Genomic DNA, 13,316 nt, shown 5'->3' with positions numbered 1-13,316 from the left:
CACTTTTGAAAGCAGAGCCATTGTGGAAAAGGGAAATAATTTCAAAGATGTCCAAAGTCCAGGGCAAAAGAATTAAGGTTGTTGGAGACTGGAAGAAGGTTCTTTTGTTTATGTGTTTTCCCTTATAGCTGCAGATAGGTAAAAGGGGGCTCTGGTAATGCACTTTTGGTAAATAATAAAATTTAAGACGAGGTATAGCCCACAATGATGAAAACCACATCCCTTTGAAATACAAATCATGACTCTTTAGGCAGGAGAAACTGAGGGACCATGCAGATGAAAACTCCAGACCCCACCCAGAGAATTCTATACCCCACAAAAAGAAGAAGTTACAGAAGATTCTATGAGATTATGAAGAAAGACCTTCAACAGCACAAGGGATGAGATTATAAAAAAAAATCTGTAGTGCAAGGTTGTCTTATGACAACACAAGCTCACATAGTCCTAAGTAAATTTCATTCAAAAATTAATTTGTTCCATTCTTTCTTTCTGAATTTTCTTTTCCTGTGAGGAGCAGTGATGGACTCAGAACACCTGTGTCATGATAGGACTGACTTTCCTTCCTGAAAATAATTCCTTACTCCATACTGAGTCAATAGCTACCCAAGAAATTGCAGTAATCAGGTAATAGGGATCATTTTGAATTCTCTTAAGAACACGTAGACATCACTTGCAGCTTGACAACTGTCTTGTGGGACTAGCAAATGGAAGTACTCATGTCCTGTAGTTACTCAGACTTTACCAAAGATGACCGAAGCCAGGCTTCTCTCCAAGTTCAGTGGCCCCGGGTCTGTTGAGCAGAGAGGTGGAAACACTCTTGTCTTGAATCTACCTCCCTCTCTCCCCACTTCACAGAACCACCAGCAACAACCTCATGACGATAAAAAAATAAAAGTGTACTTAGCTTATTGATGGCATTGTTAGTGTGAAGTTGTCAGGATACGAAGAGATAATAGGCATAAAATGGATCAACTTGTGCTAAATCCATGTCACCACACAGAAATTTAATATCTAACTGAAATACAGTTTCAACCCTTTCTATAAGTTTAACCAGCCCCAATCAGCATTGGCAGATAACCCACAACCTGAAAAACATTGTCAGACTTCCCCAAAGAGAGAGAGACCTTGCCTCAAGTAACCTTTGCTTTTATTCACTTGCCATCTGTCCCACCCATATTCTTTCTGACTATAAAAACCTTAAGTTTTGCACAAATTCTGGTATCACCCCATGGAAGTTAGAAAGTATATGGCTCAATATGTAAATCATTGAATAAAGTCAATCAGATCTTTATTAAAATATTGTTTAGAGTTCTCCTAAGTAGTGCTCAAGAGGACTGGGACCACTAGGAGTTATACTCTATTAGAATGACAGCTCAGTGATATAGTCTAACACCCTGATGATAAAATGACTCCCAGTGTTGTTAGAGACTCTATACAGAATGATACTTGAAACCTTGTACATGAAAATCATGTACTTCATTCTTTGAACAGTCTTTGCGTCCCCTGTATCATTTTTTTTAAAATAGAACTAATTTCTAGAAAGTATTTACACCCTTGGATAGATTTGGGTTTTACCAGTCACTATATCATAAATCTTAGTAATGTATGCCGTGCAAAAGACTAATATACTTAATCTTGCAGAATAAAATGAACGAATAAAATGCTTTTGTAAAAGCTTGTATTCATCGCCTTTGTTTAGAAGGGCACCAGTAAAATATTACCACCAGCAAAAAGAATATTTGTGAATCTGGGTACGTACAGTGAATGTAGTAAAATTAGCATAAAATTACTAGGTTAGATATACAATTTGCTAGTGTTGTATACTGCAATGAATCTTTGGGATTTACTTAATTATTTTATTATAGTTTAAGTCATGTGGTTATAATAGTGTTAGTGTTTAAGATATTGATGTTCCACATCACTACCAAAGTGCTCCATACAATCAACCAGTGCTCTTATGGGATTATCTTTTAACTGGACAAATTTTTTCTATTGATACTGGGTCAAAATATGAATATTTACATGTAAATCCACTAAATAAAGACTTTTAATAAGAGATAGCACAGCAGGTAGGGCATTCGCCTTGCACACGGCCCATAGGCTGACCCCAGTTTGATTCCTCTGCCCCTCTTGGAGAGCCCGGCAAGCTACTGAGAGTATCTCGCCCAGATGGCAAAGTCTGGCAAGCTATCCGTGACGTATTCGATATGCCAAACACAGTAACAACAAGTCTCACAATGGAGACATTACTAAGCCCTCTCGAGCAAATCGATGAACAACGGGAGGACAGTGACAGTGATATAAAAGAACCTAAGGTTGCTTAGGCCTTTTTTGTAATCCAATAAGCCCTATAATTAGTCTTATCAGAAATAATTCATATTTTTTCAAGGCATTATTTTGATTAATAGTTCTTAATAAATTAGGCAAATTAAGCATATCAAGAACTTCTGTATTCTCTCTAGAGAAAGTGCATAAATTTTTTGTTTCTATTTCACAAATGTCAGTGTTCCCACTCTTCACAACTGTGTAAGAGAGTTGCAGTAAAGAGAAGTGTGGCAAACTTTTCACTGTATCCTAAGTTTTGAAGTGCAAAGTACATTCAGTTTTTAAACGTAAGAATATCCCTTTTTCCTTTGAGTAGTATCTGTGTTTCTGATGTTTTCTGAACTTTAATGCAAACAAATGAGAGCGAGAGAGCGAGAGAGAGAGAGAGAGAGAGAGAGAGAAGGAGGGAAGGGAGGTAAGGAGGGAGGGAGGGGAAAGTTTTTGAAGCTGGATGAGGTAAAAAAAAGTCTTCAGTGTCAAACACTAATAACAAGAACACTTCCTGTTGCTCTATTTGTCTTGCTTCATCATATGACCACCTCTTAGTTCACTGTCTAGATCGAAGTGGCTAGGACCATAAGGAAACAATTGCCCTCAAAACGATAAGAGGGGAAGCTTTACACTACCAAAATGAGTCTAAACATTAACAATTACTCAAACGAAATTGCAATACAAGTTTATTAAACTCTTTATTCCACAAAGACCACTAAGCTTCTGTACACTACCTAAATGAAAAAAAATTATAATAATTTGCTTAAACAGTCCCATACATTTCATCACACTAGATTAAGTCAAAGTCTTCTTAGACACAGTTACTCTGCTCAATTGAGGCCTAGAATTCTGCCCACAGCCAAAGAACTGCTCCTGAGGCAACGTTATAAGCTAGGCCTTATGCCTTTGACCAGGCTTCTCTGTGAAGTCATTTGCAATCTATTTTCTTTTAATTGGAAACAAATTAGTACTGTCTGGAGGGAACAATGTGAACATTGAACCGCAATCTTTTGGTGAAGCATACCACAAATAGCATGCACCATTTTTTTTTAACACTTCCTTTTTAGCTACAACTTTTGAGCTTCCTATTATTTTATGTGGCCTCTAGGGTTCCACTATAAGTAAGCCATTAATGCTAATGTGCAAATCTTGCAATGTTTGGAATAAATTAAGCACATGCTGTACCCTAATTATTTTACAGGTATTACCGCTTTGCTGGCTAGGTTGCGAGCAGGAAGCTAACTGGAAACTTTTTTCTATCATCTGGTAGACATTAAGCTGAAAGGATCTCTGTCTACCCCTATTGCTTAAACTCTGTTTAGTAAACAGACTGCACACAGCTAACTGCCCTGACTTCTCTTTGAAATGAGTATATAAATAAAAGGCCACCACTGCTGCGTATACTTCCATTTATGAAGCTTATAACCACAGGGTTGGGCTGTCATTAAATGGGTGTGCTGTGGAAGTGTCTGTGCTGAGCATAAATGTCAATTAATGCCCATGGGCCGGCAGATGAGTCAACTACCTACCGTCTTCAAGAATGTGGTGATCACATTAGAACTGCTCTCGTTCAGTCTTATTTTTAAAAGGAAGTTCAGGTAAAAGATCAAAGTTCTCACTGAAACTTAAAGTTCAAGTCTTCCAGGGATGGTTCTTAGAAATTTGACATTTGAGTGGCCAAACGTACATGTTGTATATTCATATTCCTAAACCTAAGCTTTTCCTTGACCTTCTGAAGCAGAGCGTTCTTGCACTGGATGCCACATTCTGGATTACAAAGCACCTCGGGGGAATTCTAATCTACACTAAAATTTAAGAACTCCTGTTACTCCTAGTCTCCCCTTTATACACTCCTATGAGTCTTCACCTTCCAGACTTGCCCCTGGGACAAGGAGGTGACTGTATAGTCATGTTTAAGGCATATGTTTAAAGATACACATAATAACAGTGATGATTAAGCCAGCTATATCTATTAAATTGAAATCATCAGCTGGAGGTGAATCATTAACTATGAAATTAAAAGATTAACTCACCTATCCTGAGAATAGTTGAATGTCTGATACAGTAGTATGAGTGAATTTACACCTTTAAGGGAACTGAAAAACATTAATGGTTATACGATTTAAATTTGTGGCTTATATTTATTAAAAGTATAATTTTTTAAATAAAACATTGTTGGTTAATTCCCTTAAATACTCATATTTTAAGAAATGTCATTTAGTGATATTTTTATTTTCTTTTGAAATATAGCATAATGTAAAAGAACCTTCAGTTGCCATAAGACATTTCTTTAATTATTGGTGATTCATTTCTTTAAAAATAGGCATAGTTGTGTTATCTTGTATTATATTTACTACCTTAGCAGAATATGTTATCCAAAACTTTTGTGATTTTTAACAGATTACAATTTGCCGACCCAGGTTTGATTCCTCTGCCCCTCTCGGAGAGCCCGAAAAGCTACCGAGAGTATCTTTCCGGCACGGCAAAGCCTGGTAAACTACCCGTGACGTATTTGATATGCCAGACACAGTAACAAGTGTCACAATGAAGAGGTTACTGGGCCTTCTCAGCAATTCAATAAACAAGGGAGGACAGTGACAGTGATTCTGGAATTTTTAAAAATCTAATTAGATAAATTGACTCAAATTTCAGTTTTAGCTATCTATGTGCTACTATAATTTTAAAACACTTATAAACTTAAAAGTATATTACGAGTAAGGTAGAAAAGTATCTGAATGTATATTTGTAAAGGAAAAATCCCACAAACATACCCAGTTTCTTTCAAGAAAATGAGACAAGGAGTATTGCTTATTATGTCTTTAACTGCATTTGTAGTACAGCAACTAGAGAAAAACTTACACAAATGATAAAAAGACTTTCATTTCTATTTTCTACAGATTTTTTTAAACTTGACCTTGGAACTCCTTTATTAGGACAATTGGAGTCTCTATTCCTTGACCATGTGTATATATGGTCGCCTATATATATAAGATAAACCATGACAGTGATTTCTAAATAAACAGTTTTGTTAATCATTGAAAATATCATAAAGTTGCTTCCCATTTTTCTTATCCCAACAAATACATAAAGGTAAAGGTAAAGGCCCTCCCGTTGATTGTCGATTTGCTCGAGCGGGCCCAGTAACGTCTCCATTGGAGACTTTGTTGTTACTGTGTTTGGCATATCGAATACGTCATGGGGAGCTTGCCAGGCTCTGCCGTGCGCGCGAGATACACTCGGTAGCTTGTCGGGCTCTCCGAGAGAGGCGGAGGAATCGAACTCGGGTCGGCCATGTTGGCTGCGTGCAAGGCAAATGCCCTACCCGCTGTGCTATCGCTCCAGCCCATACAAATACATAATATCTGAATTAATTAATCAATGATCTCTAAGCTAGGAGACCTGAACCAGAAATACTATGCTATATTCTATGAATTGAGCTCACAAAGAGACTATAGGCAAGGTTAAAAGTTTCCATCACTGTTTGAGAATACAAAATAAGATCACTGGATGAAGAGTTGCATAACATGCTTTAACTTACATTTTCATGGTTGGGATCAGTCTAAAAATTAATCCTGTCATTTATTGCTGATGGAATCCATCTTAAAATAAACAATTTTGTTTGGAAAATAGACTCTAAAACTATAAAGAATCACATTAAAGATGACGATATGGAAAATCACCTACTCATATGCCATTGAACAGTTTTGCAAGATTATTGTGACCTCAAAAAATGACTCTTAGAAATCATATTCATTGTTTTATGATCAGTCCAATGTTGTAATTATGAGGAGCAGAAATTTCTCCTCCATGAATATTTTCCTTTGATGCAGTGTCCCCATTCATAAAATAAAGAGCAGTCAACCATCAGGAAGTAAAGACCAAAAGTCCTGCCTAGAAATTTATTTGTATTCCTCCTGTACCAAGATCTCTCTTTACTTGAGTAAACTTAGGGCATCAAGTGCCCCGACCCCAGCTTCAACTTCCAGGGGAGGGCTGCCTCTCCTCATGTGGGGTACCAGTTTTTCAAACACTATTTCCTTTGCCACAAGTCCAATAAGAGTCGTTTGTTGAGTTATATACCCTTCAGAAGGCATCATGAAGGACAAAAAAGCTCTTCCCTTTTTTTTTGCAGTAGCATATCTGAAATCAGTAGTAGTTCATAAAGAGAAGCACAGAGATGCAGCCTTTTACACACACACACAAACACACACACACACACACACACATACACACACACTCCTAACTCATAATGGTCTTTTCTTCCTGACCCTGCTTTTTTGATTCTCAGTTTATTGTTGCTGTCAAAAGAAGATAAGCATGTGCTTTTCAGGATTACTTCCTGAAAATGATCCCATCTCAAACTCATTAAAGAAATCCTGACTTTGAAAAAAATATCTAAAGCAAAGAGCACTTGTTTTTCTTTTACTAAATAAAGTAGCTTTCATTTTGCTACAGTTAATGAAACTGTTTTTGGCTATGTTTCTGTGCATTTTAAAAATATATATCTTACGTGATTCATATGATAAAAATACTTTATTGTATATTTTCTCTTGGTGTCCAGACTCCTTATTATCATTGAATACAACTTCCAAACAAATCTGAAATGCAATTAGAAACACAATGGCATCCTTATGAGCCTTGAGGTCTAGCTGTTTAATTTTATGTATGGTAGTAGTAGAGGAGTTTCTCTTAGACTTTAGCCATTTGAATCAATTTCAGAGTATTTTAATGGTTAATGCATAGGTCTGCATTCCTTAACAACTTGGTTTTTTTTTAAGATTCTACTCTACACCCAGAAAAGCTCTAGCTGCTGAGAAAGGAAAGGGCTATAAATAATTTATTATTTGACTTCAAGAATATTAAAATTAAATAAACTATTAAAATATTTAAGGGATGAGCTATGAAATTTTCTCTTCCAATGCAATAGAATTGGGGAGAGTTTATGAATCTGTTTGTAATGCACAAAGTTAATGGGTTTAAACTGAACTGTGAGAGACTAAAATTTGAACACATGGAATCATGTAGGAAAGAAGGCAAGACAGGAATAGAGGCATAAAGAGAAGTGTTAGCACAGGGCCATAGTAATAGTACAGCAGGCAGAGACTTGCCTTGCCTACAGTGAACCCGAGTTGGATCTCTGACATCCATTATGGTCCCCTGCACCCACCAGGAGTCATCCATGTACATAGGCCAGAAGTAAATCCTGAGTGCCACCGGGTGTGACACACAAGGTAAAGGTAAAAAGGTAAAGACCCTCCCGTTGATCATCGATTTGCTCGAGTGGGCCCAGTAACGTCTCCATTGGAGATTTTGTTGTTACTGTGTTCGGCATATCGAATATGTTACGGGGAGCTTGCCAGGCTCCGCCACGCGGGCGAGATACTCTCGGTAGCTTGCCGGGCTCTCCGAGAGGGGTGGAGGAATCGAACTCGTGTTGGCCATGTTGGCTGCATGCAAGGCAAACGCCCTACCGCTGTACTTTTGTCCTCGTTAGTATAGTGACACACAAAAGAAATATAAATAAATAAAAGCACCAGCAGCATATGTAAGAATTTACCTGCCTACAAAAGATGGTGGCATGAGATTGCAGACCCAAGAGGGATACACATCGTTGGTCTATTTGTAAAGTCTTTAAAAATCAAGTAACTACTTGATCACACTCCTCTAAGTCCTACAGGAAGCATATGTCAATGCATAGAAATGGGAGGCATCCTCCTGACCCTTATTTTAACTGTATTTAAGTATTAGTCTTCTATTATGTTGTTTTATATTTCACAAATGAGTCCTTTTATGTCTATCCCTCTCTTTCTGACTCATTTCACTTAGCATGATACTCTCCATGTTAATCCACTCATATGCAAATATCATGATTTCATTTTTTCTGACAGCTGCATGGTATTCCATTGTGTAGATATGTCAATGTTTCTTTAACCAGTCATCTGTTGTCAGGCAGTAGGTTTTTTTCCAGCAAACCATAACACCCAAAAGGACTGAGCGAGCAAGAGGCAGGAGGTGGGAAGAGGTGGAGGTTGGGGGAGGTATACTGGGAACATTAGGGTTGGAGAATGGGCGCTATTGAAAGGATAGATACTTGAACATTGTTTGACTGAAACCTGATCATGAAAATTTGTAAGTATCTCGCGATCACTGTATCACTGTATCACTGTCATCCCATTGTTCATGGATTTACTAAAGTGGGCGCCAGTAACAGCCCCATTCATCCCAGACCTGAGATTTTAGCAGCCTCTCCTTACTTGTCTTTCCCAACACTGCCATATTGGAGATTCTTTCTGGGCCAGGGGAATGAGGTCCATTATTGTTACTGTTTTTGGTATATCAAATACGCCACGGGGAACTTGCCAGGCTCGAGTAGCTGGCCAGTATCTCACGATAATTCATTAAAATAAAAAAAAATTAAAAATTTTGCTCGAGCAGGCCCAGTAACATCTCCATTGGAGATTTTGTTGTTACTGTGTTTGGCATATCGAATACATCACGGGTGGCTTGCCAGGCTCTGCCGTGTGGGTGAGATACTCTCCGTAGCTTGCTGGGCTCTCCGAGAGGGGCGGAGGAATCGAACTTGGGTCGGCCAGCGGTAGGGCGTTTGCCTTGCACGCAGCATGGCCGACCCAAGTTTGATTCCTCCACCCCTCTCAGAGAGCCCGGCAAGCTACCAAGAGTATCTCACCGGCACGCAGAGCTTGGCAAGCTACCCGTGACGTATTCGATATGCCAAACACAGTAACAAGTCTCATGATAGAGACGTTACTGGGCCCGCTCGAGCAAATCGATGATCAAAGGGAGGGCCTTTACTTTTTACTTTACTTAAAAATTTTAAAAAGAACCAATTAAAAAAAAAAGAGAAATGGGAGGCAACTATTGAGGGCAATGCCTGTACAAATGAAAGGGAAAGCGCAGGATAAGGGAAGAAGATTGTCTGCCCATGGATGATCTGTAGACCAATGAAAAAAGAGGGCAAATAAAGGAGACTTGGTGAGACACAGGCTTTGACCACACACTGCTGGGAAAGTCAGCCATCCCAGTGGGATATCTGATCGCCAGGGCTTTAACCTCAAGGAAAGGCCCAGGACCTGGGCTTCTGCTATCCTTGCCATGGCCAGGGTCGTTGGGAAGGAAGGGGAAGCATAACTAATCTCGAAAGCTGGGGCAGAGCCTACAAATCAAGCACAGTTGCAGGTTGTAGCCAGCTGTTCTCCCCACAGCAGGTCCTGCCTTGAAGCGAAATCAGAGCTACTCATCCCAGTGGCTGCCACAGCCTTGAACTGGCTTCCCCAGCAAGCTTCATCACTGTCAGCTGATATTAAAGGGCCTCTGTGTGTTGGCTTTCATGAACGTTCTCAGACCAGAGTTGCTCTAATCTTTCTGGTGGATTTCAAGACATGTCTTACTTCTATACTGCTGTTCGATTTCTTTTGTTTAGAACTGTCAGAGGCCCACAAACAAGTTTTAGAAAGGACTGTATTGGCTCAAATGCACAAAAATTACAAAATAGCTTTAGTAGTAACAATTATTTCATTAAATATCTACTTTATTGGCCTACTGATCAACAATACTATTTCATCTTTGAGCAATAAGTGAAGAAAGGGATAAAGAGATGGGATAGAGGGTAGAGTAACTGACTTTATCCATGGTGACATGGACTCAATCCCAAAAATGCATAAGGCCCCCAGAGCACAGCCAGTAGATATCCCTGAGTGCAGAGCTAGGAGTAAACCTTGAGCACAGCAAGATATGGCCCCAAACAAACAGCAAAGACAAAATAATAATTGAAGTTGGATTACATGTTATAATATTTAAATTATTTAAAGTTTTTTCAAAGAATGGTCAATGACTAAAAGAAAGTCATAATTAATATAAAAGGTACCTGTACCCAATTAATTTCAAAGAAAAGCAATAAAGAATCTTAATGCAGACTATGAGTACACTGTAATATATGTTATATGATCACATAAATATTATTTCATCATTAAATATGCTGGGAATTAGCATGTCCTAATGTTCTCATTTATGCAGACATGCTTTTGAGGCAGACAGGGAACTCTGTGACATTATTTTTATGCTGTTATAATTTCTTTAATGACTACAAGCTCTTTTGTTCCTGTTTCATGGTAGTAAGTGTTTATATTTTATACATCAAACAGTTCTTAGACTTTATGTATATATTTCATACATCTATAAATACATATCTATATTTATATAAGAACAGGAACTGTTGTACTATTTTAAAGATTAGAGAACTTTTAATAACTCTAACAATAAGTTGCTCATGGAGGACCTTGATATATTGAGTTTGAACGCCCTGTTTGGCTAGAGCTTCAATGACTGCTTTCGTCTCACAGAATCAAAGGCCTTCCTTAAATCAATGAAGTTTAGACAGAGCGGTATCTTGAACTCCAGAGAAACCTCAATGAGCTTGGTTATCGTGTGGATATGGTCAATGGTGCTGAATCCTTTGCGGAAACTGGCTTGCTTGCATGGTTGTCTTTCAACTAGCGTTCTGCCAATCCTATTCAGGATAACTCAAGTGAACAGCTTGTAGAAAACAGACAATAGGCAGATTGGGTGATAGTTGCCAATGTCATGGATGTCTCCCTTCTTGTACAGTAGTACAGTCCTGCTGGTTTTCCATTGGGATGGAACCTTGCATTCAGACAGATAGCATGTGAAGAGCCGAGTCTGTGTATTGATGAGTACTGACAGCAGGTTCTTCAGGTGTTCAGGTTTGACCTTGTCTGGGCCAGGTCCTGTTCGCTTCTTTACCAATGAAATGGCATGTCAGATTTCGGAAGGGAGAACGTTAGGAACGACATATTCATCCTGTGGAATTTGGTATGTGGGCAGGTGGCCGTGGTTATTGAAGAGATCCGAGTAGAAGTCATGGATAATCTTCTCCATTGCCCTTCTGGAAGATATAATAAATCCATCAGGACATTAGAGGGCAGTCATCTTGGTCTTCTAGTTGGCAAAGGACAGGCGGGCATTGTGAAGGCTTTTCACGGTTTCTGCTGTGTTGGCCAGCACTGCTCCTCTTCTCTCTTTGAGGTCTTCCTTTATCCTTTCTCTGCACAGTTTTGCGAGCTCGGACATTTGCTTGCGGTTGCCTGAGGCTTCTGTCAAGCCAAGTTGGTGAATGAGCTTGAGAGTTTTTGAAGACAGGCATCTTTTTGTGGCTATCTCTCTTGGCGTTCCTCGTACAATCATGGAGGTGCTGAACCAGTTGGTCATATTCCTCATCAGTGTTGTCAATGATGGCTTCTTCTCTTGTTGCCGCAATAGTGCCAAAGAGCTCCCAGTTGGTGGTCATTCTGAGAGTTCTCTTCTTAAACTTTGCAGCCCTTTCTACCTATTCCATGAAGTAGAATTTTGCATGAAGGAGATGGTGGTCCAATCATGTTTGGAATTTTGGGAAAACAGTGACATCTGTCAGGCAAAACGGTCAATTGAACATGATATGATCAATTTTGTTGTGGAACCGTCCACCAGGAGACTCCAATGTCCAATGTTTCGATTCAGCTTTCTGGAACTGTGAGTTATCATAGATGGTCTTGATAGACATGATGAACTAAAACAGTCTCTCACCCTGTTTGTTCCATTCTGGGCCATGGGTCCTGATGTGGAGTTCATTGGCTGATCTTCTCGATCCTATCATATTCATATGCATGTGTATATATACATCTATGGGGCTGGAGCGATAGCACAGCGGTAGGGCATTTGCCTTGCACGCAGCCAACATGGCCGACCCGAGTTCGATTCCTCTGCCTCTCTCGGAGAGCCCACAAGCTACCAAGAGTATCTCCCCTGCATGGCAGAGCCTGGCAAGCTACCCATGATGTATTCGATATGCCAAACACAGTAACAACAAAAGTCTCCAATGGAGACATTACTGGGCCCACTCGAGCAAATCGATGAACAATGGGAGAACAGTGACAGTGATACACATCTATACTTACATATATATGTATACATATATATGTATAAAAGAAAAAGATATATATACATATATATTTTTCTGAACACAATTTCTAGGCACTCATATGTGGCAGTATATTTAAAAAAAACTATCATGTGTAATTTGATAAACTAGGGGTAACAAAACACAATAAAATGTTTAAGTACATTAGATGTAGTGAGATGGTTAAAATATGTCACAACTTAGCTACGATACCAGATGTAGATATTATGCCAATCACCCCCCATATGCTTTTATGTAAAAATGTGGGGTGAAATAAAACTTAAGTAAATAGATATTGGGTAAAGCAGCTCATCTTCATATTGTTGGTGAGCCTTGCTAATCAGTTGAAGTTCTACTTAAAACGAAAGAATAAGAAGGAATTCTTTGACACACAACCTTTAACCTCAGCTGCTGTCGCCTTTCTTTCCTGAATCTCCAGCTTATCAATATTTGCCGAAGAGTGTTCTTTTTCACCAAGTGGGAAGGCAAGTAGATAGAATTAATTTGGTTTTTGGTTTTTATTTTGGTTGGGGCCATACTCTATGGCTTAGGAGTTACACCTAGATATGAATTCGGAGATCTCTCCTAGAAGAACTCAGAGGACCAAAAGGGGTACCAGGAATTGAACCCAGGTTGGCTGTGTGAAAGATAAGTGCCCTATCTACTGTACTGTGTTTTGGGCCCCAAAGTAGATACAATTGTAAGAAGATTGTTTAAATCTCTTGAATCAGTGAAAAAAGAATGAAAACATTCCTTGAAATATCCAAGTATTCTTTAGATTAGTACCTACCATTTAGTTATGGGTTAAAATGGAGTGTTCAATAAAGATGAAGTTTTGACAACAGTACTCAAAGTTATTTTTTGACTTTCTTCTCTCTCTCTCTCTCTCCCTTTCCCCTCTCTCCTCATCTCTCTTTCTTTCTTTCTTTCTTTCTTTCTTTCTTTCTTTCTTTGTATTTACTGCTTTATCTTATTATTATTTTTTAAATTTTTTAATGAAATACTGTGAGATAAATCATGGACTTAC

The sequence above is a fragment of the Sorex fumeus genome, unplaced genomic scaffold (assembly GCF_029834395.1).
Source record: "Sorex fumeus unplaced genomic scaffold, SorFum_2.1 ptg000098l, whole genome shotgun sequence".
NCBI lineage: Eukaryota > Metazoa > Chordata > Mammalia > Eulipotyphla > Soricidae > Sorex > Sorex fumeus.
This window is presented reverse-complemented; position numbering follows the sequence as displayed.